The sequence below is a fragment of the Saccopteryx leptura genome, chromosome X (assembly GCF_036850995.1).
Source record: "Saccopteryx leptura isolate mSacLep1 chromosome X, mSacLep1_pri_phased_curated, whole genome shotgun sequence".
In the NCBI taxonomy this organism is placed as follows: domain Eukaryota; kingdom Metazoa; phylum Chordata; class Mammalia; order Chiroptera; family Emballonuridae; genus Saccopteryx; species Saccopteryx leptura.
Window position 1 is genome coordinate 129,705,981 of NC_089516.1, and position 25,931 is coordinate 129,731,911.

The 25,931-nt window shown below is 38.1% G+C and overlaps 1 protein-coding gene and 1 non-coding gene across 2 annotated transcripts in view; one reads left to right on the top strand and one right to left on the bottom strand.

Moving 5' to 3' along the window:
• The window catches only part of GPC3 (glypican 3), a 632,751-nt gene that overhangs the window by 524,010 nt on the left and 82,810 nt on the right, over nucleotides 1–25,931 (bottom strand). The gene's annotated exons all lie outside the window — the stretch shown is intronic.
• Nucleotides 21,224–21,299, top strand: TRNAA-UGC (transfer RNA alanine (anticodon UGC)). Its single transcript has one exon. It is a non-coding gene; the product is annotated as a tRNA-Ala (tRNA).

Genomic DNA, 25,931 nt, shown 5'->3' on the forward strand with positions numbered 1-25,931 from the left:
CTCCTGATTACTACTCCCTTGCAAAAGAACTTTTCGTCTTTGATAAGCTACTCTACCCTTGAGCTCAACAGTCTCTCTCATAACTTTTCACTCTACATAAAAATTTTCAGTCTCAATTAATAAAGACTCAAAAGCCAACTGTGCCCATGAAGTTAGGGTGTTAACAAAGAATCACTGTGCTAACGTAGTCCAAAATGTTTTCAGATTACAGAAAACTAAGTTCTAAAAAGATAAAATAACTTATTAATTGGTCGATCCCTGATAAGAATTCAAGATTCATTACTTTTCTCCCTTTGTATCAAACTGTCTGTAAGTTTTGGGCCCTTCCCAGGTAGCTTAGTTGGTTAGAACATTGTTCTGATATGCAAAGGTAACAGGTTTGATTCCCTGGTCAGGGCACATATAGGAATCAACCAATGAATGCATGAATAAATGGAACAAAAATGTTCTCTCTCCAACTTCTCTAAAATCAATAAATTTTAAAAATATATAAAATCTCTAAGTTTTGAAGCCTTAGCTGATTAGAGTATCATACCAATGGGAAAAGGTTGCTGATACAATCCCAAACCAGGGCACATTTGGGAATAAACCAATAAATGCATAGATGGGTGGAACAGCAAGTCAATGTTTCTCTCTCTCTCTCCCTTATTCTCCCCACCCCTTCTTTCATCAATAAATAAAAAAATTAAATGCCTGTAATCCTTTTTAAAAGTCTGCAAAACACATCAAGAGAAACATAATTCATTAATACAGGCCTCTAGAAAGAAAAAATTCCTAATGATCAAAGTTGTAGTCAGTGTGTTTGAGTCTCCCCCACTACCACCACCACCATTTTTTTCCTCTTTTAAGCTCCCTGCAAATGTGTGCTTTTTGTACCTACTTAAGGAAACATAGGACATTATGTCCCTAAACAAAATCAGCCTGAAATAACATTTATGAGACTGCCACTAAGTGCCAGGCAAGTTCCCACATAAGATCTCGTTTATTCTTCATAACAACTCCATGAGGTAGGTGTTAATACACCTATTCTCCAGATAAGCTGCTTGAGCTCAGCTCACAGAGATCACATAGTACAGTCAGCATTCAAACCCAGAACTTGTAACTCCAAGTACAATACTTTGTCTACTACTTCCTTTGGGTACCTAATAACGACTTTAATGATTAGGTTGATATACAGTAGTGGTCTACTCTGTTCAAATTTTCGCTTGTTACATAAACTGTTCTTAATTTTTTTTTTCCAAGTTGAAATTCTGAAAGATTCAACTTCTAGCACTGTCTTTACATACCAGGCTACCGTGGTATCCTGCCCATAGCAACAGTCAGGGCAGGAAGATTTTCCATCAAATTCTGGCAGACTATAAGAAAATTCATAGCCCGAACAAGGGAGAGATGAGGTAGTCTTTCTAAACATGCTCTTCCAGATGGTGCCAGGAAGTCCTGAGGCAAGTAAAATAACTAGGTTCATCTTTGCGAGCTTGACATCAATCACTTTAGCCTCCAATAAACCTTGACACCCAAGTAGCAGTATCAGGCAACCACATAGGCCATTTATATCTCTTGCTTGCTGTGAAAAAGAAGAAGAGAGTTTCCTAATCCAGACATTGAAATGCTAAGTAGTAGCTTCCTCTGTAATCAATAACTAGTCACAAAAACAGGTAGGTGATGGAGGATGAACATTCCTTCCCAGCATTTTAAATTAAATGGTAGTTGGATTTATTGGTCAGCTCATTGGGAAATCAGAACCTACTACTTGGGGGATATTTTTATAGCCTTCTGGAGTTGGGCTGCCTCAGTATAGACACCTGGCACTGTTCCTAGAAGTGGTTAGATCTGTATTTTCCCCTTTTTTTAAAAAATATTTTGATTAATTTTTTTTAGGTGAGAGGGGAGATAGTGAGACCAACTCTCGTATGCCCCCCAACCAGTATCCACGAGCAACCCTGTCTGTCTCCAATGCCTAAGAACCGAGCTATTTTTAGCACCTAGGACCACGCTCAAACCAATCTAGCCACTGGCTGTGAGAAGAGAAGAAGGAAACAAGGGGAAGGGGGGAGAAACAGATGCTCACTTCTCCTGTGTGACCTGACTGGGAATCAAACTCAAAATGTCTTACACCAGGCTGACACTCGATCCATTGAGATACCAATCAGGGCCTGTATCTTTTCCTTTCAAACAGCAACCAGTGAGTAGATTTCAGCATTCCACACACCTAGCTAGTAACCTACTATAATAAAGGCAAGTGGCTCTTTCCCATCCCACTTTGGCAGTATAGCATACAGACGACCAGGTTATTCCTTCACATCCAGTAGCACATCAGAGGCAAAGAGTGTGTGCTTAAAACACAACGTAAGCTCTGTAAAACCTTGGAAGGGAGGTGCTGCATCCATCATTGATACGTTTATAAGGTACAAAACCAGAATTAAGTACTTTCTGAACAAACAGCAATTGATATTACCAACTCTAAATTCCTCATATCAAAGTTTCAGCTCATTTCCTCCTTGTCCTCCTTCGGAAAAAAGTGCTGTTTAGGAGAAAGAGAAACTTTTGCCATCAGACATATTTCTACAACATGCACTAACCATTTCTGTGCAGATATTTGGGTGGTAAATTATAACCAATTTTGCAATAAAACTAGCACAGCATAAAATTGACAGAGACAGAAATTCTATTTAGTTGACTTTTGGTCATGCAGACACTCACTTTAATGTGGGAGGTGAATTATGCTCATCCTTGGGAAATCCAAGGGTAATGATTGCAACACAATGTGATTGAGCTAATTATCTCTACCAGGTGTGCCTTAAGGAGTTGATGGTTCAATCTATTACGTTAAGTGCACAAGCCTGTTTTAGGAAGGAGTTTATGAGAGCAGGTCAGACACTGCAACTTTTCAGAGGGCAAAAGACAATCTTTCTGCATATCTGGCATTATGTTGGACCAATCTAAATCCTGCCCAATTATCCAGGCCAGCTTAAGAACCTGGAAACTTTTCCTGACTGTCCAAGGCCCCAGGGAGCTAGCAATCCCCAGGAGTCCACTAACAGTTGCTGTCTGCAAGCAACTGGCCTATATTGTCCTTGTAACAAGAGTCAACTTGTCATTTGTACAAGTCTGGCCTTCTTAGTTAAGTAAATGGCTCAAAGGCACACACATTTTTGTTTGTTTGCTTCTTTTTGTATCCTGCCAGGATATCTGAATTTGTTAAGTATTTGCAGATTGAGGTCTTCTGGATAAAAAGTTAACCTTTTAAATACTTACACACTGCTGTATGATATTAAAGTTCATTTTGTTGTTGTTGTTCTTTGTTTTTTTGTTTTTCAGGTGAGAAGAGAGGAGAGTGAGACATTCCTGCATGCACCCCATCAAGGATCCACCCAGAAACCCCATCTGGAACTGATGCTGGAGTACGAGCTATTTTTAGTGCCTGAGGCTAATGTACTCCGACAGAGCTATCCTTAGTGCCATGTGCCACTCTGAAACCAATCAAGCCAACAGCTGCAGGATGGGAAGACGAAGAGAAGGTAGAGAGGGCACAGGGGAGAAGCAGACAGTTGCTTCTTCTGTGTGCCCTGGCTAGAAATCAAACCCAGGATGTCCAAAGGCCAGGCCAGCACTCTATCCACTAAGCCACCAGCCAGTGCCTCTTACATTTGTTTGTCTGTGTAAATGGAGTTATTTAATACGAAATATAACCTATTTAATGGCCCAGGTTCATTTTGTTTGCAAGTTTTTTGTTTGTTTGTTTTGTTTTTTGTATTTTTCTGAAGCTGGAAACGGGGAGAGACAGTCAGACAGACTCCCGCATGCGCCCGACCGGGATCCACCTGGCACGCCCACCAGGGGTGGCGCTCTGCCCACCAGGGGGCGATGCTCTGCCCCTCCGGGGCATTCGCTCTGCCGCGACCAGAGCCACTCTAGCGCCTGGTACAGAGGCCAAGGAGCCATCCCCAGCGCCCGGGCCATCTTTGCTCCAATGGAGCCTCAGCTGCGGGAGGGGAAGAGAGAGACAGAGAGGAAGGAGGAGGGGTGGAGAAGCAAATGGGCGCTTCTCCTATGTGCCCTGACCGGGAATCGAACCCGGGTCCCCCGCACGCCAGGCCGACGCTCGCTCTACCGCTGAGCCAACCAGCCAGGGCCTGGCTCAGGTTCATTTTAATGAACATCAGACTTATACAGTGTGGTACACAGAGTTGGGTGTGCACTGACCTCATGATATCCCCAACCAACCTCAGCACATGTTATTGAAAAGAGCCCTATTTCTCTGAGGCCATATATACTTTCCTACTGTCACCCAGTATTCCTTTCTCCATTGTTTCTTGTTACTCCCTTCATTCACACATCTTTTTCTCCTCATTGTTCCAGCACTTCAAGAGCCTGGCATTCACAGCCACTACCAACTATCCCCAGCACACATTTCTTGTGGTTGTAAAAAGTGTGCATTCCTTAAACTGTACATCTTCTCTAATGAATCCCAGTCCACAGATATAACATCCCAAAGAACAAGGACTAAGGCTAAACCATTATCATATGTAAATGCTAACTCCCACCCTCTATCACCACCCAACCCAGAAGCCTAGTTCAAGGAATGTTCAATTAAATTTTTGACTCAATTCTAGAATTCCAGGTTGCTCATCAGTTATTGGAAGCTCCTGATTCTCTAGGTGGCTATTAAACAAGTGATGTGTCTAATAGTCTAGTGGTTATTAAATTCCACTTAAACTAAAGCGTAGAAGCAAAACACATATATTGTAACCACAGAACCAGTTCAAAATGCTCCTATCCTGTTTAGTGAGATACTGAGTTGCTTTTCAGAGACAAAAGACCAAAAAATCAAGTCATGCAGCCAAAGTATGCTCACAGGAGAGAACTCTGTTCTCCAGTAGAACGCTGAACCTAAGTCTTGCCCGCTCCCACTCACAAGCACACAAACAGAACCAAAGAACTGGGAAATAATTGGAAGTTGAACAGCGGAAACTTTTCAGAAGCAGAGGGTCCATTGTCTAGGAAGATCCAGTGCTGATGCCCTTTACCATTATTGAACAGGCTCCAAGGTCCCCCAGTTGAAAACTTGACTCACCAGTGCTTCCACGTACCTGTTCCCCCTGCACAGATTAAAAATCTGCCCCAAACCCTGGATTGGGGAATTTAGTCTTTTGAGCATTAGCTTTCCATTGTCCTGGGGGGTGCCATTAATAATAAAATAGCCAGTATTTCTCCACTGCGATTCCTGGTGTTTAGTGTTTGGCTCTGTTAGTGCTAGCTGGGTGAACTCTTTCTGTTTAATAACATCATGCCCATTGACCTAAGGGAGCTGGTCCCTAGTATTCAAGCAGGCATCCTTCTAGCAGAAATGTCTTTTCTTTTTAAGCACAAGGGAATTTCAATAGTTGAATGTTAAATGTTGAATATTTATTTAGAAAATAATAATCAATAAAATATTTATTGAGTACCTGGCAAACACATGGCCCTGTGAAGAAAATCTTTGAGAAAAAAATGAATTTTTTTAATAAAGATTTGCAATTGAGTGGCAGTAGCAAGAACAAAACAGCAACCTTACCCATTTTTTTTTAAAGTTAGAGGTCATTCAGACAGACTAGGTGTGGCACCTGAGAAATACCAGGTGTAAATACCTTACACCATGTAGAAGATCTATGGATACAACAAAACAAAGGTACAGGGCTCCATCTTTAAACTTTTTAATTTAAACCTACACCTTCCTAAGTCAACTGAAAATCAATTTCCTTGTTGAATGTTCTTCCAGCAAAATGACAAGGAGTAGGGAGAAAGCTAATGCCAGTATGTAAGCTTTTACCTAGAACCAGTTTAAAAGTTCTCTAAGGGCTCCCCATTTGCTGAAACCATCCCGCATGGAGAGCCCTATGCTCTGTTACAGTGTATGTTCTCTTGGCTACTTAGGGGTGGCAGAGTCACCATCACTGAGTAAAACAAGCTTCCAAACAAGCTCTAACTGGACAGCAGTTGACAAAGAGCAAACTATGACTAATGCCAAGAGGCCCACCAAGTACCACTCAGGAGGAATCTAGGAACATTTGTAAAAAGTAGGATTTATTTTTTAAAGTGAATTGTCTTGTATTGTCCATCTCTCTTTCCTTGAAAAAGTATGTTGTTAAGTTCCTCATAAAGACAATCACATGTGTTTCCAGAAACTTCTGTTTTAATCAAACCAATTCCTTCTGTTTCTGTGGCAGATCAAATAAAAGAGGGATTGTATGTCTGGTTAATCCAATATCATACCACTACAAAAATCCACAAAAAGAGAAATTTCTATGATATGTTTATAAACATCTGAAATGAAAAGGTACCTGTTGATTCAGAAATTATAAGTCAAATAATTCTATTTTTTAAGAGGGCAAGAAGGCTTGGAACAAATTAATCTAAGTGAATTTTTACACCAAATATTTGCTTAATATTAGAGAATTTTTTGTTTAATTTAGAAGCACTCTCAAATACAAGTCCCATTTTTTTTATTTCACCAAAACAGTTTGCTCATTTCCAAAAAAAAAAAAAGCCACTATCCTTACAATGTCAAAAATAAAAGTATAACTGATAGAGCAAAGGACTGGTTAACTCCTGGTTTCTAGAGCTAGCTGTATCACACAGAAGTCACTTAGACTTTCTCAGTATCAGGTATGCTAGAAATGTGCCTACTAAAGAATACTGTCAAGACCTACTGTTGAACTTTTAACCCAGGGTTGGACCAGAAAACTTAACAGGTCTTTTACATTTCAAAAAAACATGCATGAAGATGTCATATAATTATAAAGACTTATTTTTAAAATATCTTGAATTAATCCAGCAGTTGACCCTTAACTCTTTTATTAGGTAGCAGAAACTACAGTGATACTTGGAGTAAGCCTTTCTGAAAAAGGAAGTTTTATTTAAAAGACATGTTAAGACACTTCATTGACGTTGGCTCAGTGGATAGAGTGTCAGTCTGGCGTATGGATGTCACAGGTTTGATTCCCCATCAGGATACACAGGAGAAGTGACCATCTGCTTCCTTCCTCCTCCCTCCCCCGCTTCTCTCCCTCTTCCCCTCACTCAGCCAGCTTGATAGGTTAGAGCATGGCCCTAGGTGCTGAAGATAGCTTCCATTGGAGCACATCAGCCTTAGGCATTAAAAATAGCTTGGTACTTGAACATCAGCCCTAGAGGGGGGTTCCCCAGTGGATCCCAGTCAGGGCGTATGCAGGAGTCTGCCTCACTATCTCCCCTCCTCTCATCAAAAAAAATAAAATAAAAAATAAAATAAAAAATAAAAAAGGCACTTCATTTTTCCTTCTTTTTTCTATTGAAAAACTTTTCATAATGCACATATATTTATTTTCTTCTCAGAAAAATAACTCTTTCCATCTTGGCATGTGCATTTGGAGATTGAAGACAGTGGTAAGAAAATTTTTCTCTTTTCTTTTTCTGATTATAAAAATTATAAATCTGAGTTATAGAAATTTTAGAATGTACAACATGAAGAAGAAACTACCCATGATTTCACCATCCCAAAATAACCATTAATGTTTGAGTATATTTCCTTATAATATTTTTATGCATATTATAGTCAACTATGATCAGAATATTACTTGATGTCTTACTTTTTTACATGTTTAACTTGTAAGCATTTTTTGCTTATTAAAAATCTTTGGGCCTGACCAGGTGGTGGCGCAGTGGATAGAGCGTCGGACTGGGATGCAGAAGACCCAGGTTCGAGACTCCGAGGTCACCAGCTTGAGCACGGGCTCATCTGGTTTGAGCAAAAGCTCACCAGCTTGGACCCAAGGTCGCTGGCTCCAGCAAGGGGTTACTCAGCCTGCTGAAGGCCCACGGTCAGGGCACATATGAGAAAGCAATCAATGAACATAAGGTGTCGCAACGAAAAACTAATGATTGATGTTTCTCATCTCTCTCCATTCCTGTCTGTCTGTCCTCTGTCCCTATCTATCCCTCTCTCTGACTCTGTCTCTGGAAAAAAAATAGTAAAAAGAAAATCTTTGGCCTGACCTGTGGTGGCACAACAAATATAATGTTGACCTGGAATGCTGGGGTCACTGGTTCGAGGTCACGGTTTTGCTAATCAAAGCACATACAGAAAGCAGCAATGAGTTGATGCTTTCTGCTCCTCTCCCCCATCTTTATCACTTTCTTTCTCTTTTCTTTCTCTAAAATCAATAAATATTTTTTTTAATATTTGAAAATACCATTTTAAATGGCTTATATAGTGTGTTCTATATACAACCATTCCCAATTGTTCGCTAGTATAAACAATGATGCAACAAATCAATGTCCCTTATAAACACATTTTTGCTCACATCCGTATTACTGAACAGACTTGTTATGTCTTTTGCAGCAAGTTATTGGCTGAGCAGAAAAGGGAAATGCAGTGGGAAGCCAATAGGAGGCTGACTCGCAATATTCCCACTTTCCTACTTGCCTTTATGTCACCCATCCTTCTTTTCCCATAGTCATAAATCTGGTTTTTTATTCTAATTGAATCTGACCCTGATGCACCTAGCAGAAGTGGCTATGGAGAGAGACATACACATAACATAAGGTTGCAGCTGAAAGAGAAGGAAAGGCTCCAATAACCTGGTCCACAGGTCTCTGCTCTACTCTACAGTTGGTGGTCTGAGTGGCTAGGGGCAACAGATAAGCAATGACTAGCTTTCCAAGTCTGGCTCAAGATGGCAAAGAAATCATGAGATCTCCATCCACGTAGCCCCTAAGCCTTTGGTAATAGCCATGCCAGTGTTGAGATACAGATCCCCTAAACAATCTTACCTTAACAATTGTTTTCTGTATCTTGAAAAAGTATTCTCTGAATTTTAAATACTTTACATTAGAGAATTCTTTTGAAGCAGGATAGTAAGAAGCTAAGGATATGCCTTGGCAAGCAGAATGGGGAAACTGAAACACATAACTGACCAAATTGGCCAAGCAATTTACAGCCAGATGCAGAGTGTCACTTCCTTAGAGATAACATCTAGGCCTCAATTGTGTTTTGGCTCCAGGTCCAGGTGGGTGACAGCCCCCAATGGCTGATGAAGCTGTTCCTTAGGACTGGCCTATCACCTACAAAGCTGATGAATGTTCTATTGAAATCCTCCCTTAAACAAGTCTTTAAAAACCCTCAAAACAAAGAACCCAGCGCACTCTCCCTTCAGAAAGTACTCCTATACCTTTCCCCTCCCCAACTGGCCTGTATTTCCTAGACTTTAAGGATCCCCATGAAAGACTTGCAACCAGGGAGCAGTGAGCATCAGCATCAGCTCATCTTAGGCTAACCCCCTGAACCTGTCTCCAAGATATCCTTTCCTCCGACTTCCCAAAGACCAAAAGCAGCCCACCCAGGCTCTCCTGTAGCTTTTTCTATCCTCTGCATTTCCAGTGAGCCAAAACAGCCCAACAGAGGCCCAATTCTTTTTTTAAAAGAGAGACAAAGCATCCCTGTAGGCTCTTCTGTTGTTTCTTACCCTTCCTTGTTTCATTGTCCCCAGCTTTAATAAACGTACTATTAAAATCACCTGGACTCATGGTGTGATTTTTTTTTCTTCCTACATGAAGTCAAGAACCCTCACATTATTGGCTAGCCCTAGGCAGGCCCAAAGAACCAGGTCCCCTGTCCAGTAACACTTTAATGCATTCCTATAAAGTGTGTGTGTGTGTGTGTGTGTGTGTGTGTACATACTACCAATGTAACTGTTTTTGTTTTACACATAAAAGCATGCTCATCACATGTTAGGTACTTACATAAATTATTACATTATTTTTTCTTATGTAATGTCTTTCTGATTGTTTATGTGGTTCAGATAAATTGTTTAAACTCTCCTTTGTTTTTTTTTTCTTTTCTTTTCTTCTCTTCCAAATGAGAGGAAAGGAGATAGAGAAACAGATTCCCGCATGTGCACTGACCTGGATCCACCCAGCAACCCCCATCTGGGGCTGATGTTCTGTCCATCTGGGACCATGCTTACAACCCAGCTATTTTTATCACCTGAGGCAGAGGCTTAATAGAGTCATCTTCAGTGCCCAGGCTGATGCAAATCAAACCAATTGAGTCATGGCTGCAGGAACAGAAGAGAGAGAAAGAGAGAGGAAGGGGAGGGGTGGAGAAACAGATAGTTGCTTCCTTTCAAGTTGTGCCTTGATTGGAAAATTGAACCCAGGACATCCACAAGCCAGGCCAATGGCTCTACCACTGAACCAAACAGCCAGGGCCATCTTCCTTGTGTTTTTAGTGGTTAATATATTTAAAACTTTTTGGCTTCTAAATGAGCTTCCAATAAAACGAATACTAGTCATAAAAGTAAATAAAAGGTGATTCCAAGTAGTAAGTGGTATACAGTTCAAGCTTATGGTTAGTTTGGCCTTTGGAGCTTTTGAAGTATAGATATAATTTTTTTAATCTTAAAGCTTCATTTTTTGATAACTGGAGATTCACATGCTGTTATATGAAAAAATATGGAGTGATCCCATGTAACTTTCACTATCTCCCAATGCTAACATCTGGTAATATTAACCTTGATCCAGACAAGATAAAGAATATTTCTATCACTACATGGATCACCCCTGCTGCCCTCTCTTATAGCCACACCTACCTCCATCCCCCATCCCATTCCTAACCCGTGATATCAAATTGGTTCTTGATTTCTATAAATTTGTTATTTTAACAATGTTTATCAATGGAACCATGCAGCCATTTGGGAATGGCTTTTTTATATAGTTTTATTTAGACAATTAGTTCTAACAGGGTGACATTGGTCAACTAGAGTACATAGATTTAGAGAAAACATCTTCAGATCATTTTGACATTTGATTATGTTGTATACCCATCACCCAAAGTCAAATCATCTCAGTCACCCTTCATTTGGTTTTCTTTATGCCCCTCCCCTCCCACCACCCCCTCCTCTTTTCCCTTCCCCTCCCCATAGTAACCACTGCACTCTTATCTATGCCCATGAGTCTCAATTTTGTGTCCCATCTATGTATGAAATCATACAGTTCTTAGTTTTTTCTGATTTACTTATTTCACTCAGTATAATGTTATCAAGGTCCATCCACATCATCGTAAATGATCTGATCCTATGTCATCATTTCTTATGGCTGAGTAGTACTCCATAGTATGTATGTATGTGTGTGTGTGTGTGTGTGTGTGTGTGTGTGTGTGTGTGTGTGTATATATATATATATATATATATATATATATATATATATATATACCACATTTTCTTTATCCAATCTTCTATTGAAGGGCTTTTTGGTTGTTTTCATGCCTTGGCCACTGTAAACAATGCTGCGAGGAACATGGGGCTGCATGTGTCTTTACATACGAATGATTTTGAATGTTGAGGGTAGATACCCATTAGAGGGATTGCTGGGTCATATGGTAACATAATACACCATATCAACAAAACAAAGAACAAAAACCATATGATCCTATCAATAGATGCAGAAAAGGCATTCAATAAAATACATCATTTTATTTTTAAAACACTCAATAAAATGGTTATAGAAGGAAAATACCTCAACATAATAAAGGCCATTTATGATAAACCATCAGCTAACATCATATTAAATGGCATAAAACTGAAAACTTTTTCTCTAAAATCAGGAACTAGACAAGGTTCTCCACTCTTTCCACTCCTATTCAATGTAGTGCTGAAAGTCCTAGCCAGAGCAATAAGACAAGAGAAAGAAATGAAAGGCATTCATATTGGGAAAGAAGAAGTAAAGGTTTCACTTTTTGCAGATGATATGATCCTGTATATAGAAAACCCCAAAGACTCCACAGAATGACTATTAGAAACAATAAACCAATACAGTAAGGTTGCAGGATACAAAATTAACATACAGAAGTCTATTGCTTTCTTATATACCAACAATGAAACTACAGAAAATGAACTCAAAAAAATAATCCCTTTTACGGTTGCAACAAATAAATAAAATACCTAGGAATAAACATAACAAAGAATGTAAAGAACCTCTATAATGAAAACTACAAAGCATTGTTAAAGAAAATCGAAAATGACACAATGAAATAAAAAAATATTCCTTGTTCTTGGATAGGAAGAATAAATATAATTAAAATGACCATATTACCCAAAGCAATATATAAATTTAATGCAATTCCAATCAAAATCCCTATGTCCTTTTTTAAAGAAATGGAACAAAAAATCATCAGGTTTATATAGAACCATAAAAAACCCTGAATAGCCAAAGTAATCCAAAGGAAAAAAAAAATAAAGCTGGAGGCATTACAATATCTGACTTCAAATTATACTACAGAGCCATGATAATCAAAACAGCATGGGATTGGCAGAAAAATAGATATAATTTTTTGAACTTTATGTTCTATACTCATGGACCATCCTCATCGATGACAGTATAGAAGCAGAATTGGCTCCTTCATTCTTTTTTTTTTTTTTTTTTTGTATTTTTCTGAAGCTGGAAATGGGGAGAGACAGTCAGACAGACTCCCGCATGCGCCCGACCGGGATCCACCTGGCACGCCCACCAGGGGCGACGCTCTGCCCACAAGGGGGCGATGCTCTGCCCCTCCGGGGCGTTGCTCTGCCGCAACCAGAGCCACTCTAGCACCTGGGGCAGGCCATCTCTGCTCCAATGGAGCCTTGGCTGCGGGAGGGGAAGAGAGAGACAGAGAGGAAGGAGGGGGGGCGGAGAAGCAAATGGGCGCCCCTCCTATGTGCCCTGGCAGGGAATCAAACCCGGGTCCCCCGCTCGCCAGGCCAACGCTCTACCGCTGAGCCAACCGGCCAGGGCCGGCTCCTTCATTCTTAAATGACTTTACAACACGTAACGGCACAGAAGAAAAAGAAGAACTGATCTTTCAAAACAGTCTTTGGTTTTATTTCTCCAAAATATTGTCTCATTGTATCCAAAGTATAACACTTATATTAGTCAAAATCATTAGCTATTTTTTCATAAATAAAAACATGCACAAATTAAAAAATAAGTATATCTGAAGTGTTTCAAATAACTCAATGTACTATAATCTTAAAATTAATATGAACACTCACATCAATATCTAGTTTATGTATTGATATATCTGACAACATTTTAATTAGTATTTACTGAAAACTTAGTATCAACCCCTTTTCTCCTCCACCAATCTCTTTTTCTTTGATATCATAGAGCCTTATGCTTCTTATATCATTTCTTCCTCTAGTTACAAACTCTGTGATAACAAAGTGTGTCATTGAACCACATATATCTCATTAATAAAAGAATTATTCTGTAAAACACAATCTCCTGCTTCAGAACATTGCAAAATTATTGGGAAGGAAAAAGGAATACAAGAGACTAATAAAATTAAGTACTGAGACTATTTTCAAACTGGCAGTTAAATGCTCTGAGAGGTCAGACACAGGAAAGAGGTCAGATTGAGATGGAGAGTGGGAGGTAAGCCTTAACTGTGAAAATGCACAGTCTTCGGCTACCCTGACAGAAAGACAAGGAAGATACTCTCAAGACTAACAAAGTCACCAAGGAGGAAATGTGCCCTCACCAATAATTATTTTAGCATAGCTAGCCCTGCAGACTCAAATGCTGTCCAGAAGGCAGCAGCCACATAGGCAAAATGTGCTGGCTAGGTTAATGACTCAAGTGTAGGTCATCACTAGAAGCTTTAAGAAACTACATTGTAGAGATGGGATAAGATACTTCAAAAAGAAACCTAAGTCCGTGATGAAGCAGCACTAAATAAGCAGCAATAAAAAACAAAACTAGCCTTTCCTGAAAGAAAGCTGACATCTAAGTGCAAATAGCCTCAAGGGTAACTTTCATTTGCTTTCTGGCCATTTGTACATGACCGATGCACATAGTAAAGCAAATTTACCACATCATCTTCACCCTTTGGGGTACCACCACCTGTTTCTTTCAAAATAAATGTTTCCCTGTCCTCATCAAGCACCAATATTTTACAAGCTTAAACATCAGCAGACACTTATTCTTAAAAACATTTTATTAAAAAGAAAAATGGGGTAGAAAATCATGTAATCAAATCTCCACTTCAATAGGATAGATAAAACAGTGGAAACAGTACATCTTTTACTAAGATTTGCCAACATATTTTGCACGTACTGGGGGAAAACATTCATGAAATTGTGCTGTCTCTGCCATAAATCACTCCAATAGAATTCTTTTTGAGTTTTTTTTTAATTTTATTTATTCATTTTAGAGAGGAGAGAGAAGGGAGAGAGAGAGAGAGAGAGAGAGAGAGGGAGAGAGAGAGAACAGAGAGACAGAGAGAGAAGGTAGGGAGGAGCTGGAAGCATCAACTCCCATATGTACCTTGACCAGGCAGGCCCAGGGTTTCGAACCGGTGACCTCAGCATTTCCAGGTCGACACTTTATCCACTGCGCCACCACAGGTCAGGCTTGAGGTTTTTTTTATCTCTATCTATGTGGAGATAAAAGATTCACTGGCTATTCCTCACTGAAATAATTCTACAGGTTCCAATGAAGTAATCTGTAGGCAAATGATTAAACTATTAACATTTGCCAGACCAAAGTGAATGTAAAGTTAAGGACAGTTGAGGTAAAAGGAGTTTTGAAGTATATAGCTTTCTTTCAAGTTACCCAGATCACCATTTAAGAGTGCTCATCTGAGGAAGCTCACACCTTTCAGGTTATCAGATGGAAAATCTCTTGTCAGTGTCAACCAGCCTAGGACGTTTTAAAAAGAAATACATGCCTCATTTGACTGCAACATTTTGAAATTAAAAAATAAAAAGCACCTCAAAAAAATAAAGAAAATGCATATCAAATCCATTCTCAAACACTCCCCATGATTTGGCTCTGTAGAAATGTCATTCTAATGCTGTATGGAATTTTTCATTTAGCAAGAGGTCTGGGGTAAAAAAAGCAAGGGAATTGACCAGTTGTGGAGAATAGTTTGCTGCCCACTGAGACAGAAAAAAAGGTGATACAAGAAAAGATGAACAATAACATTTAAAAGAAGAGAAAGAAAAATCATGGAAGAGGGGAAAAGAAAAGGATAAAAATAAGTAAGGAACAGAAATAGTTCTTATTCATTTCATCTTCTTAATAGTATTGTCCTCATTATTTTTGACAATATACATGAAAACAGAGGAGAAAATTAATTCCCGGAGATAGATATACACGCTAAGCAGAACTATAAGTTACAAAGAGCAGGTCACCAAATGTGAAATTGTATATGAATTCTACTTTTTTTAAACCTAGACTGTCTTCAAACATTGTAAACATTCTCAATGAAACTGAATCTGTTTTTTACCCCTGGGAAATGTTGATCTCCCCATCCACACAACATCATGATAAAACTTAGAATCACTCAGTTTTCTGAGGTCATCAATATTATTTTTGTATTTAGGAAAGAGGAAAAAAATGATGCAAGTGACTCAGGAACCAAGAATCAAGGCATCATTAGAGAAAGAGGAGGGGGTAGTATGCATTAATATGTAGCGTACAATAAAGTTTGCATTACATGTGCCTGTAAATATGTCTTCTGTGCAGATGGTAAACTAGGTGTTAAATTAAACAATGGATATTGGGAAAGCTACTAGTCATTTTGATAGAAGGAAACTGGATTCAACTGAATGTCTAGAGTTGTGGGTGAGTGCAAATTATTTGTAATGGATGCATTTTTTTAGCATACAGGGGTCTGACAGCTTGATCTTTGATTCATCTTGCAATATATAAATATCCCTTAGAATAGATTTTAATTTAACAAGATAATTGCTGATTATCCAGGTTCTTCCAGTATATGTCAAGCCATCAATTTTATACATTTGCAATCAATCTCTCTTTCTTCCCTCCACACCTCCAGGAGTCAATCAATCAAGACATTGTTTCTTCTCTATTTGCAAAAGAGAACCTGAAATGCTGACCTTTTTTCTCTTTTTAAAGTTGTTATCACCTTTTACTTGTGAAATTCACTAACATGTCCTGAATCTAAGTGTTTAGGTTGTATATTTACATATAAGTGTTTTTGAATTAGATGAATTAAAAGTAATTTTAATCAACTTTAGAATTAAAATTAATTTTGTTTAAAAATGTTTGAGCTTGTTTTTTCCTCACAATTTCTGAATGTCTTTGACATAACAGGCAATACAAAGACCTGGACTCTACTGGTCTATTTCTAGACATAATAGAGCATACTATAAATTGTTGTCAATATAAAAATACTTTTTAAAAAATTTTAGAAAATGCAAAAAAAGAAACCAAATGAAAAAATAATAATCTCACACTGAAAAACAGCCATCGTTAACATTTTAGTATAAAACTTTCTAAGATTCTTTTTCTGTACAGATTTAAGCTTACTTATTGTCACACTGTTTATCATATTACATATACAGCTTTATATCCCGTAGAAACTACAAACTATAATGGCTTTATAAAGTTCTATCAAATGGACTTGTCACAATTTATATAACCATTTACTGCTTTATTATTAAATATTTTGTTGTTTCCTTTCTTTATAAGTTGATTTCCCACCCTGTATTCAGGATATCTTTTATAGGAGATAGTCCAAAAGCAGAACTGTTGAGTCAAACCATGAATATTTTCAGGCCCTTGTTAATACATATTGCCAACTTGCTGTTCCAAAAGGTTTGGAGCAGAAGTATATGTGTTCATTTGATTAAATACTAATCTGTGAGTAAAAAAAAAACAATACTATCATTATTTTCATTTGAATCTCTTTGATTCTAGTGCCTGAATTTTAAGTCATTTTTAAAATGTTCCTTTTGGAGAGAATACTTTTTAAAGATCTCTGTTAACACAGATCTGCAAATCTAGTATCAGGTCCTGACAGAGGCCAAAAGGAGGAAAAATAACTATTTTGAAACTTTTAAGTTCCTATTTTATTTCATTATTTAATGACTATAGAGGCTGGACTCTATAGTTCTTTATCAGTTTTCCCCAGCTGTACATAAGGCCCTCAAACCTCAAAAATTCACCCTCATTTTCTAAGCACTGCTGAGGTCTCCCCTGTATAAAAGCACAGTGCTGGGACCCACGATATCACAGTATTCACAGAGCTCCTCTCCTGCCCTAACAAAGCCTCAGTCTAGTGAAAAAGGCACAAGGATTATCCAGAAGAGTGTGGAAGTACACAGCAAGAGAATCTAACAAAGACTTATTTAAAGGGTCTAAAGCAAACGCTAAATGTCCCCAGTCTTTTCTTTCAACCATTTCTCATGTGACATGATTTTCAGCCCTATACTCATCATTATCTTCTAGATATACTCAATTTTATCAATGTTAGCAAAATGTGGTGACTATACTTGAACATAATACTCCAGATGTGGTCTGATCAGCACATATGCTTCTAATATAGCCTGAAATTGTTTTGCTTAAAAAAAATAAGCTACACCACATTGTTGGCTCATATTAAACTTGTGATCAACTAAATCCCCAAGAATTTTTACATAAACTGCTGCCAAGTCACATCTCTCATATCCTGTACATATGCAATTTTTTAAACCTAAATTCAGGATTTTAAATCTATCACTGTTAAATTTCATCTTGTAGGTTTTGACCTAGAGTTCCTACAAGTTGAGGTCATTTTAAAATCTGGATTCTGTCATCCTATATATTAAACTGTGCCACCCAGCTTTGTGTTAGCCGCAAAGTGAAAAGCCTGTTTTTGTGATCAACTATGATCAAGAATCTGCTCTTTTAGGGCAGGGGCCATTGTATGGACATGGACAATGTGTTCTGCACAGTGCTCTGCATAGGGTGCCTTCTATACAGGAGGCACTCAGTATTTGTTAAATGAATGTTCAGGTAGAGCCAAAAAGAGTTGTGTGGTCCTTCCCTAAAAAAACATCTTCCAGGTTGATACTGAATCAGTTACTCAGCCAGCTGTGAATTTGCCTAATTACTAGTTACGCAGTCAAATTTCACAATCTTATGCACAAGATATTACAGAAGACTCAAATGTTCTGCTAAAAACAAGACATCCTATATTTATATTTGACATTCTGGCATGCTTGTTTTGATGTGGACATCATGATGAAGCCAACATAAAAACAGACTACTAGAGGCTGTTTATCATTTACCTCCCTAATAATTTCTCCCCCCAATCCAAATGCAGATTATGGGGGACTTTTACTTTCTACCTTCTTCAATATGAATATTTTTGAATATGAAGTCATTGTAGCCCATAGATTCTTTACATTTAAGAGATAAATTTTAAAAATAATTGTACATTCAAAAATGCATTCATAAAGTGAAAATTCATAAATTTATAATTTAAAAATACATTTTTAAGTTCTTACATTTTGAAAGAGAATAGACCTACCAGCCCTATTCTCTCAAAACATCATGATATCAAGCTTAACAATTTTTGAAATAGTAGAAGCATTATTATTTTTCCATAGTGTTTTATATAGAATATTAATTAGAAAACTGACATACACTGATTCAAGGATTCCCAATGAAGTTTGAGTCTTGACTATGGGACTATACTGTGACCCAAATATCCTTCCCCATTTCTTCCTTATCCCTTGAAAGTTTGGATTTAGAGATTTTTAAATATAGACTATTCAAGAAATAAGAGAATTCTTAGAAAATGAGCAGATAATGTGCCCTGAATGATTAATGGCCTTTCAAAGATGAGCAAGTGTGGGAAACACATGACTCTTGGCCGATGTGTGCTTTGCCTGCCAGATGGTGCCTGACCCCCCAACCTCACCCCTCATCCCTTTTCTGAGCTTTTCCCCATCCATGACACCCATTCTATCCTTAACCTACCACCCACCTCATCCCTAATCTCCACCCTAAAGGCTAAGGGATGAGGTGAAGCTGAGGGATGTAGCAAAACTGTCTGTTTTACACATTAATTGGTAATTTATAAAAAGTAGCTAAATGTTTTAATAGTTCTGCAGGCTGTTGCAGAAATCCCACCATGTTAAAACTGTCTCATCAAAAAGTTCTCGGTATTGGCCTGACTGATGGTGGTGCAGGAGATAGCATGTAGCCCTTGAACATTGAGTTCCCAGGTTCAAAACCCCCAGATCACTGGCTTAGGTGCTGCCTCGAGCACAGGCTTGCTGGTTTGAGTGCAGGATCACTAAGTTGAGCATGGGATCATCAACAGGATCCCATGGCCATTGGCTTGAACTCAAAGGTTGCTGGCATGAGCAAGGGGTCATTGGCTTGGCTGAAGCCTCCCAGTCAAGGCACCTTTGAGAAGCAATCAATGAACAACTAAAGTGCCGCATGAGTTGATGCTTCTCATCTCTTCCCCTTCCTGACTCTCTCTCTTTCTCTCTTTTCTCTTTCATTCTCTTGCTTAAAAAAAAGAAAAATAGTTTCCAGCAGCAAAATAGCTGATCAAAGCAAACATGTCAAAAATATCATACAATAACTTATAGGACACAATGAAATAAGTATTTAGGAGTTGGAAGATTTGTATACTAGTTCTAATTTCTACCAATTGTCTGGAAGACCTTAGGAAATTCTGTTCCTAACCTGAACTCATTTTCCTCATAACTAGAAAGTTTGGAGATTCATAGTTCCTTCGAAGCTATGATTCTCAGACTACCTGGTACTGTGAATCATTTTCAGTTGTAATTACCTTGCCTTTAAGCATCTCTGGATCAAGGATCATATCTTATACTTTCACAGAAGACATCATGCAATCTGAGTGCACAGTAAGCATTTACAACCTTTCTTTTTTTTCAATTGAATTGATTTCCCATCTGTGAGCTAAACTGGCTGTAATTAGTCTTCTATTCGATATATTCAATAACTTTACTCTGAGGAACATAGGACATCACAGCTAACTTTGGATGCTGGTCAGACTCTAACCATAATCAGGCCAAACTCTTTGCTTATAGAACAAATTTACAGGGATGGCCCAAGAAAATATTGAGCCCCCCAAATGAATCTGATGCAGAGTCTTCCATTACTCACTGTGGCCAGATGGAGTGTTGTTTCCTATTTCTAGTGACCATCTTTTCAACTTCATCCCCTCCCCACTGTCCTTGACCCAATTGGTGTGTGCTAAGTTAAAGGTGAAAAAACCTCTCTATACTATAGTTTAAGGAGGAGAAAGTGGCCTGGCTTATGAGATATAATTATTTTAAATTTTTGAATGAAGCTTCTCATAAAATATAAGCACTTCAGTTATTTTTTTCAAATTAGATTTTACCTTTATCAAACTTTTATTTATGCTAACCACCATAGGGAACATGTCTTAGTAAGTCAGAATACTTTAATCTTTATTTTGCTAAAGTAACAAATTCATTCTACAAACTTTAATTGAACTCCAAGTATATGCTAAGCACTGTGCTAGTTACAGACAAATATATATGAATACAGTATTTAATAGGACAAATTTACACATTTGCTCAACTGGATACAGTTGAAATCCTGGAAAACACATCAATTTTTTATCTTCTTTTCATGTCAGTGGTTAAATACCCAACTACTCAGATTTTTTTAAAAAGGTATATTCTAATTTCCTTATTAAGAAGACAATTCACCAAAGGCTAATCTGAGTATGTTTCCCCTTTGACACCATGCTGCCGTCTTGGTCAAGTCTGATTAAAGTGCAATGTCACTGCAATTCCAGGCTTCCATACTTGATTAATAGAAGAAACTGAAATAGTGAACCAATAACTGAACTTTCTCAATGGGTTTATACTTTCTTTTAGCCTGACTTCACAAGAATAATATATAACTGAACTTTTAACCTTCTGTACTGTTCCCATTGAAAATGATGATAGCTACGGCAGAAAGGGTTGGCACTCCGATTGGTCTGAGTTGCCCGCTTGGACATCTTCCAAGTATACTTTTTCTTTGCTAAATAAACCACTACCCGCTTTTGCTATTCAAGTCTCTCATCTGAAATCGTTCTCTCAAGAAGACAAGAGCTGAGGAAACCAAAACAATACTGAGGAACCAGTGACAACTACACAGGCTAAAAATGTTCTACTTCTACAGTCTCATATTTTCCAACAGTTTTAGGTGTCAGAATATTTCATGACAATAAACCTCCATACCACTATTGCCAATAAACACAAAACTAGCTAGAGATGCTAGCAAAGTAAAAACAGCCCAAGTTAAATCATTTGGTTTGGAATGTAGAGATACCTCAATAAGATGTTGTCACCTGGTGATCCTGTTATGGATTTCAGTAAGATGTGAACTTTCTCATGTCTCTGATTCTTAAGTAGTACCAAAGTTTAAAACCGTTTTCCCATTGACCCTGGTCAGTTGGCTCAGGGGTAGAGCGTCGGCCTTGCGTGCAGGAGTCCCGGGTTCGATTCCCGGCCAGGGCACACAGGAGAAGCACCCATCTACTTCTCCACCCCTCCTCCTCTCCTTCCTCTCTGTCTCTCTCTTCCCCTCCCGCAGCCAAGGCTCCATTGGAGCAAAGTTGGCCCAGGCGCTGAGGATGGCTCTGTGGCCTCTGCCTCAGGCGCTAGAATGGCTCTGGTTGTGACAGAGTGACGCCCCTGATGGGCAGAGCATCGCCCCCTGGTGGGCGTGCCAAGTGGATCCTGGTCGGGCGCATGCAGGAGTCTGTCTGACTGCCTCCCCGTTTCCAATTTCAGAAAAATACAAAAAATAACCCAAAGAAAACAAACAAACAAAAAAAACCAACAACAAAAAAAACCCGTTTTCTCATTAAGCTAATATGCCATGCAGAGAATGAAGCTGACCCTCATCAGTACGCATTTGGACCTTCCCTAATAATCTGCAGAAGTGGTTTTCAAACTCTTTGTCTCAACATATTCGCATGCCCAAATCAGCTGTGAATATGTTTTGCATCAGTTGTTATTAATACTGCACTACCAACATTTGTAAGTAATTTTCTTTCTCTTTATTTTAAAAAAATAGCAAATTAAAAGTTGTTCCTATACTATAGAAATACCATCACTAAATCATTCACATTCCAATAGGCTTTCTAGTCCAAAAAATAGCGAATTGAAAGTTGTTCTTATATTGTAGAAATACCATGATTAAATCACTCACATTCCAAAAGGCTTTCTAGTCCAAGAGAAGAAAAATGGGTGGAGTTACAGTTGGTAGACTGGGAACTGTGGAGAACCTAAAATGACCCCGCCTATGGGAGGGACCAGCTTTGAAAGAGCACATCTTGAGAATTAAAGCACAACTAGGGCTGAGAATTATGCTTAACTCTGCAGCCCAGAGTATGCAGTGTGAAAGTTATCAGACTTAGCTTTCTTAATGCTTAGCAATTGCTCATCGATAGGACAGTTTAAACTATAATTTTCAAGATACAAGGTTGTTTTAAATTAATTTATTTATCTAGTCATTTATTTTTTAAGTGAGAGGAGGGGAGATAGTGAGAAAGACTCCCACATGAGCCCCGACAAGGATCCACCAGCAACTCCCATCTGGGGCTGATGCTTGAAACACCCAAGCTATTTTTAGCTCCTAAGGCTGATGCTGAAACCAAGTGAGCTATCCTCAGCACCTGTAGACAATGCTTCAACTAACCCAGCCACTGGCTGTGGGAGGGGAAGAGGTAGAGAAGGGGCAGAGGGAGTGGGAGAGAAGCAGATGGTTGCTTCTCCTGTGTGCCCTCACCAGGAATCTAACGCAGGGATTCCATATGCCAGGGTAATACTCTATCCACTGAGCCAGCTGGCAAGGGCTAAGACATGAGGTTGTAGTAAGTTGGGCTTGGGAGATTTTGCAGGGGTTGGTTTTATTGGGGAGGGAAGGTATTATTCTTAACCAATTATCTGTCTGATTTTCAACTCTCTCAGCCTACAATTGATATAACAGAAAATGGGTGAATACCACTGCCTTAAAGTGAGAAGGAGTATGGAATTCAGAGCCATAAAAGAAGAAATTCTTTTTTGGACCTGCTGAGTTTTTTAATTGGTGGTAAGGGATATAAATGGAAAAATATAAACATATACAATGTATTTGAGCTGGTTTCTTCTCGTGTAAAATGGGCTTAAGACTATGTGCCTTAAAGAGTGCTGTGAGAATTAAAGCTAATGTATATTAAGTCCATAGCACAGTGCTTAACTATAAAAAACTATTTTAATTATTATTAATTCATATGAAATACAGAACTGGGACATGGGTAAAAAGTCAGAATTGGTGAGTTAATTACTTTAAGATGGCAGTGAGAGCTATGAAAATGAATGAAAAGAAGAGGAAAAAAAGAGCACTAAAGACACCCCTTTGGAGAACACTCACATTTCGATGGAAGAAGAAAATTGCCTTCAAAAAGGAGAGAAGGAATGGCAGAGAGGTAGAAGGCAAACAGAACAGATATATGTAGTGTCACAAGCCAAGGAAAGAGGAACATAAAAGGAAAAGAAGGAAAAATAAACCCCAATGAATTCAGCAAAAAGTCATTTGGTAACTTGCAGGGGAGATATTTTCATAGAGCTAGTGGCAGAAGCCAGATTACAAGGTGTTTCAGAATGAGTGGTAAAGAAATGGAGCCAGCAGATGTAAACCACTCACTTGAGAAGAGAAACTCAATAATATCTCAGTCTGACAGTTGGACTTGGTCCAGACACGCAAGAACAGACTTTAGCCATAAAGACTTAAATGTGGGATTTTAATATGGAATTTCTGATGGCTACAGGTATAGAGGAGCCTCTCAAGGGAAAAACACATTCCTCCTAAAACTAAATATGGCTTTCATAAACTCAACAAAGAGAGGCCAACCTCGGTTGTTTCTGAAATCTCCATGGATTCAAGATAATGCCACTCCATTTTGGGCACTTTTTACATTGCTTTTTAACTCACTAGCATTCCTCCCAACCCAAAGTCTCCATTGTATTTAGTCTTCGCTCCACTTAATACAACAGATTTTTACTTATTATTTTTATTTTTATATTTTTCTTCTTTAATTGTAGTTTTTCTCTCCTTTTTTGTTTCCCTCTCATCCCTCTCATTAAATATCTTAGTCGACCATCACTTACAAGCAAATCATTTTATGCTTGTCTAAGATTTTCTCTTTTTTTTTTTTTTTTGTTTTTGTTTTTGTTTTTGTATTTAGTAGGTCCCTAATCCCTTTTTTGCCCCTGAACTCTTCACCCCAAATCAGGCCCCCCATTATAGGCAGTTTTTGTTCCATTTAGCATAATATAATTCACAGGTCATCACGATATTTCCCTAAGGAGGTGAGAGGAGGGGAAGAGAAGAAAGAAAAAAGGGGGAAATAATAAATTATTACTTTTATTTTGTGGAGTGTTTTCCCTTTTTTTTTTTTTTTTTTCCCTTTTTATTTTTTATTAATTCTAATTAACACTATCCTCAAGACCACCTTCAGATGCCAATAAGAAAGAGGAAATCGAACATTATGGATACAAAAGACAGAGAGGTAACGCAAATTGATGTGGAAAAATCTATGGAGAAAAGACTTAACATATTGGAAGCCTTGGAGCCAAATGACAGAGAATTTAAAATAGAAATCTTAAAAATACTCAGAGATATACAAGAAAACACAGAAAGGCAATTTAGGGAAATCAGAAAACAACTCAACGATCACAAAGAATATATTACCAAGGAAATTGAAACTATAAAAGCAAATCAAACAGAAATGAAAAACTCAATTCAAGAGATGAAAAACGAGGTAGCAAGCTTAGCTAATAGAACAGCCCAGATAGAAGACAGGATCAGTGAAATAGAAGACAAGCAACTTGAGGCACAACAGAGAGAAGAAGAAAGAGACTCAAAAATAATAAAAAACGAGAAAGCCCTACAGGAATTGTCTGACTCCATCAGAAAGAATAACATAAGAATAATAGGTATATCAGAGGGAGAAGAGAAAGAAAATGGAATGGAGAATATACTCAAACAAATAATAGATGAGAACTTCCCAAGCCTATGAAAGAATTAAAGCCTCAAATTCAAGAAGCAAACAGAACACCGAGTTTTCTTAACCACAACAAACCCACTCCAAGGCACATCATAATGAAGATGACACAAACCAATGACAAAGAAAAAATTCTCAAGGCAGCCAGGGAAAAGAAGAATACAACATATAAAGGAAGGCCTATTAGATTATCATCAGATTTCTCAGCAGAAACTCTACAAGCTAGAAGAGAGTGGACCCCAATATTTAAAGCCCTGAAAGAGAGGAACTTTCAGCCAAGAATTCTATACCCATCAAAGCTATCCTTCAAGTACGAAGGAGATATAAAAATATTCACAAATACAGAAAAGATGAGAGAATTTATCATCAGAAAGCCCCCACTCCAGGAAATACTAAAGGGGGTTCTCCAACCAGATTCAAAGAACAAAAGAAAACATAACCACAAGTAACAGCTCCACGAAGAAAACAATAAAACCAAACTTAAACTGTGACAACAAAAGAAAAAAAAAAGGGGAGAAAAGATGAAGATTAACAGTAGCAAAGGACGATGAAGCGCAGAAATATTCATAAGAAAGGGTACTACAATGAATATGGTAGGTACCCTTTTCATTACTTAATGGTAACCACCCTTGAAAAAACCACCACAAAAACACTTGACTTAAAAAAGGTAACAACAGAGGAAAGAAGTATGGAATACAAACAAACAAAAACAAATGATAGAAAAACAAAGAGAAAGAATCAAACAAGATACAAAACAAACAGAAAGCAATTTATAAAATGGCAATAGGGAACCCACAAGTGTCAATAATTACACTAAATGTAAATGGATTAAACTTACCAATAAAAAGACACAGAGTAGCAGAATGGATTAAAAAAGAAAATCCAACTATATGCTGCCTACAAGAAACTCATCTAAGCAACAAGGATAAAAACAAATTCAAAGTGAAAGGCTGGAAAACAATACTCCAAGCAAACAACACCCAAAAAAAAGCAGGTGTAGCAATACTCATATCTAATAATGCTGACTACAAGACAGAAAAAGTACTCAGAGACAAAAACGGTCATTTCATAATGATTAAGGGGACACTGAATCAAGAAG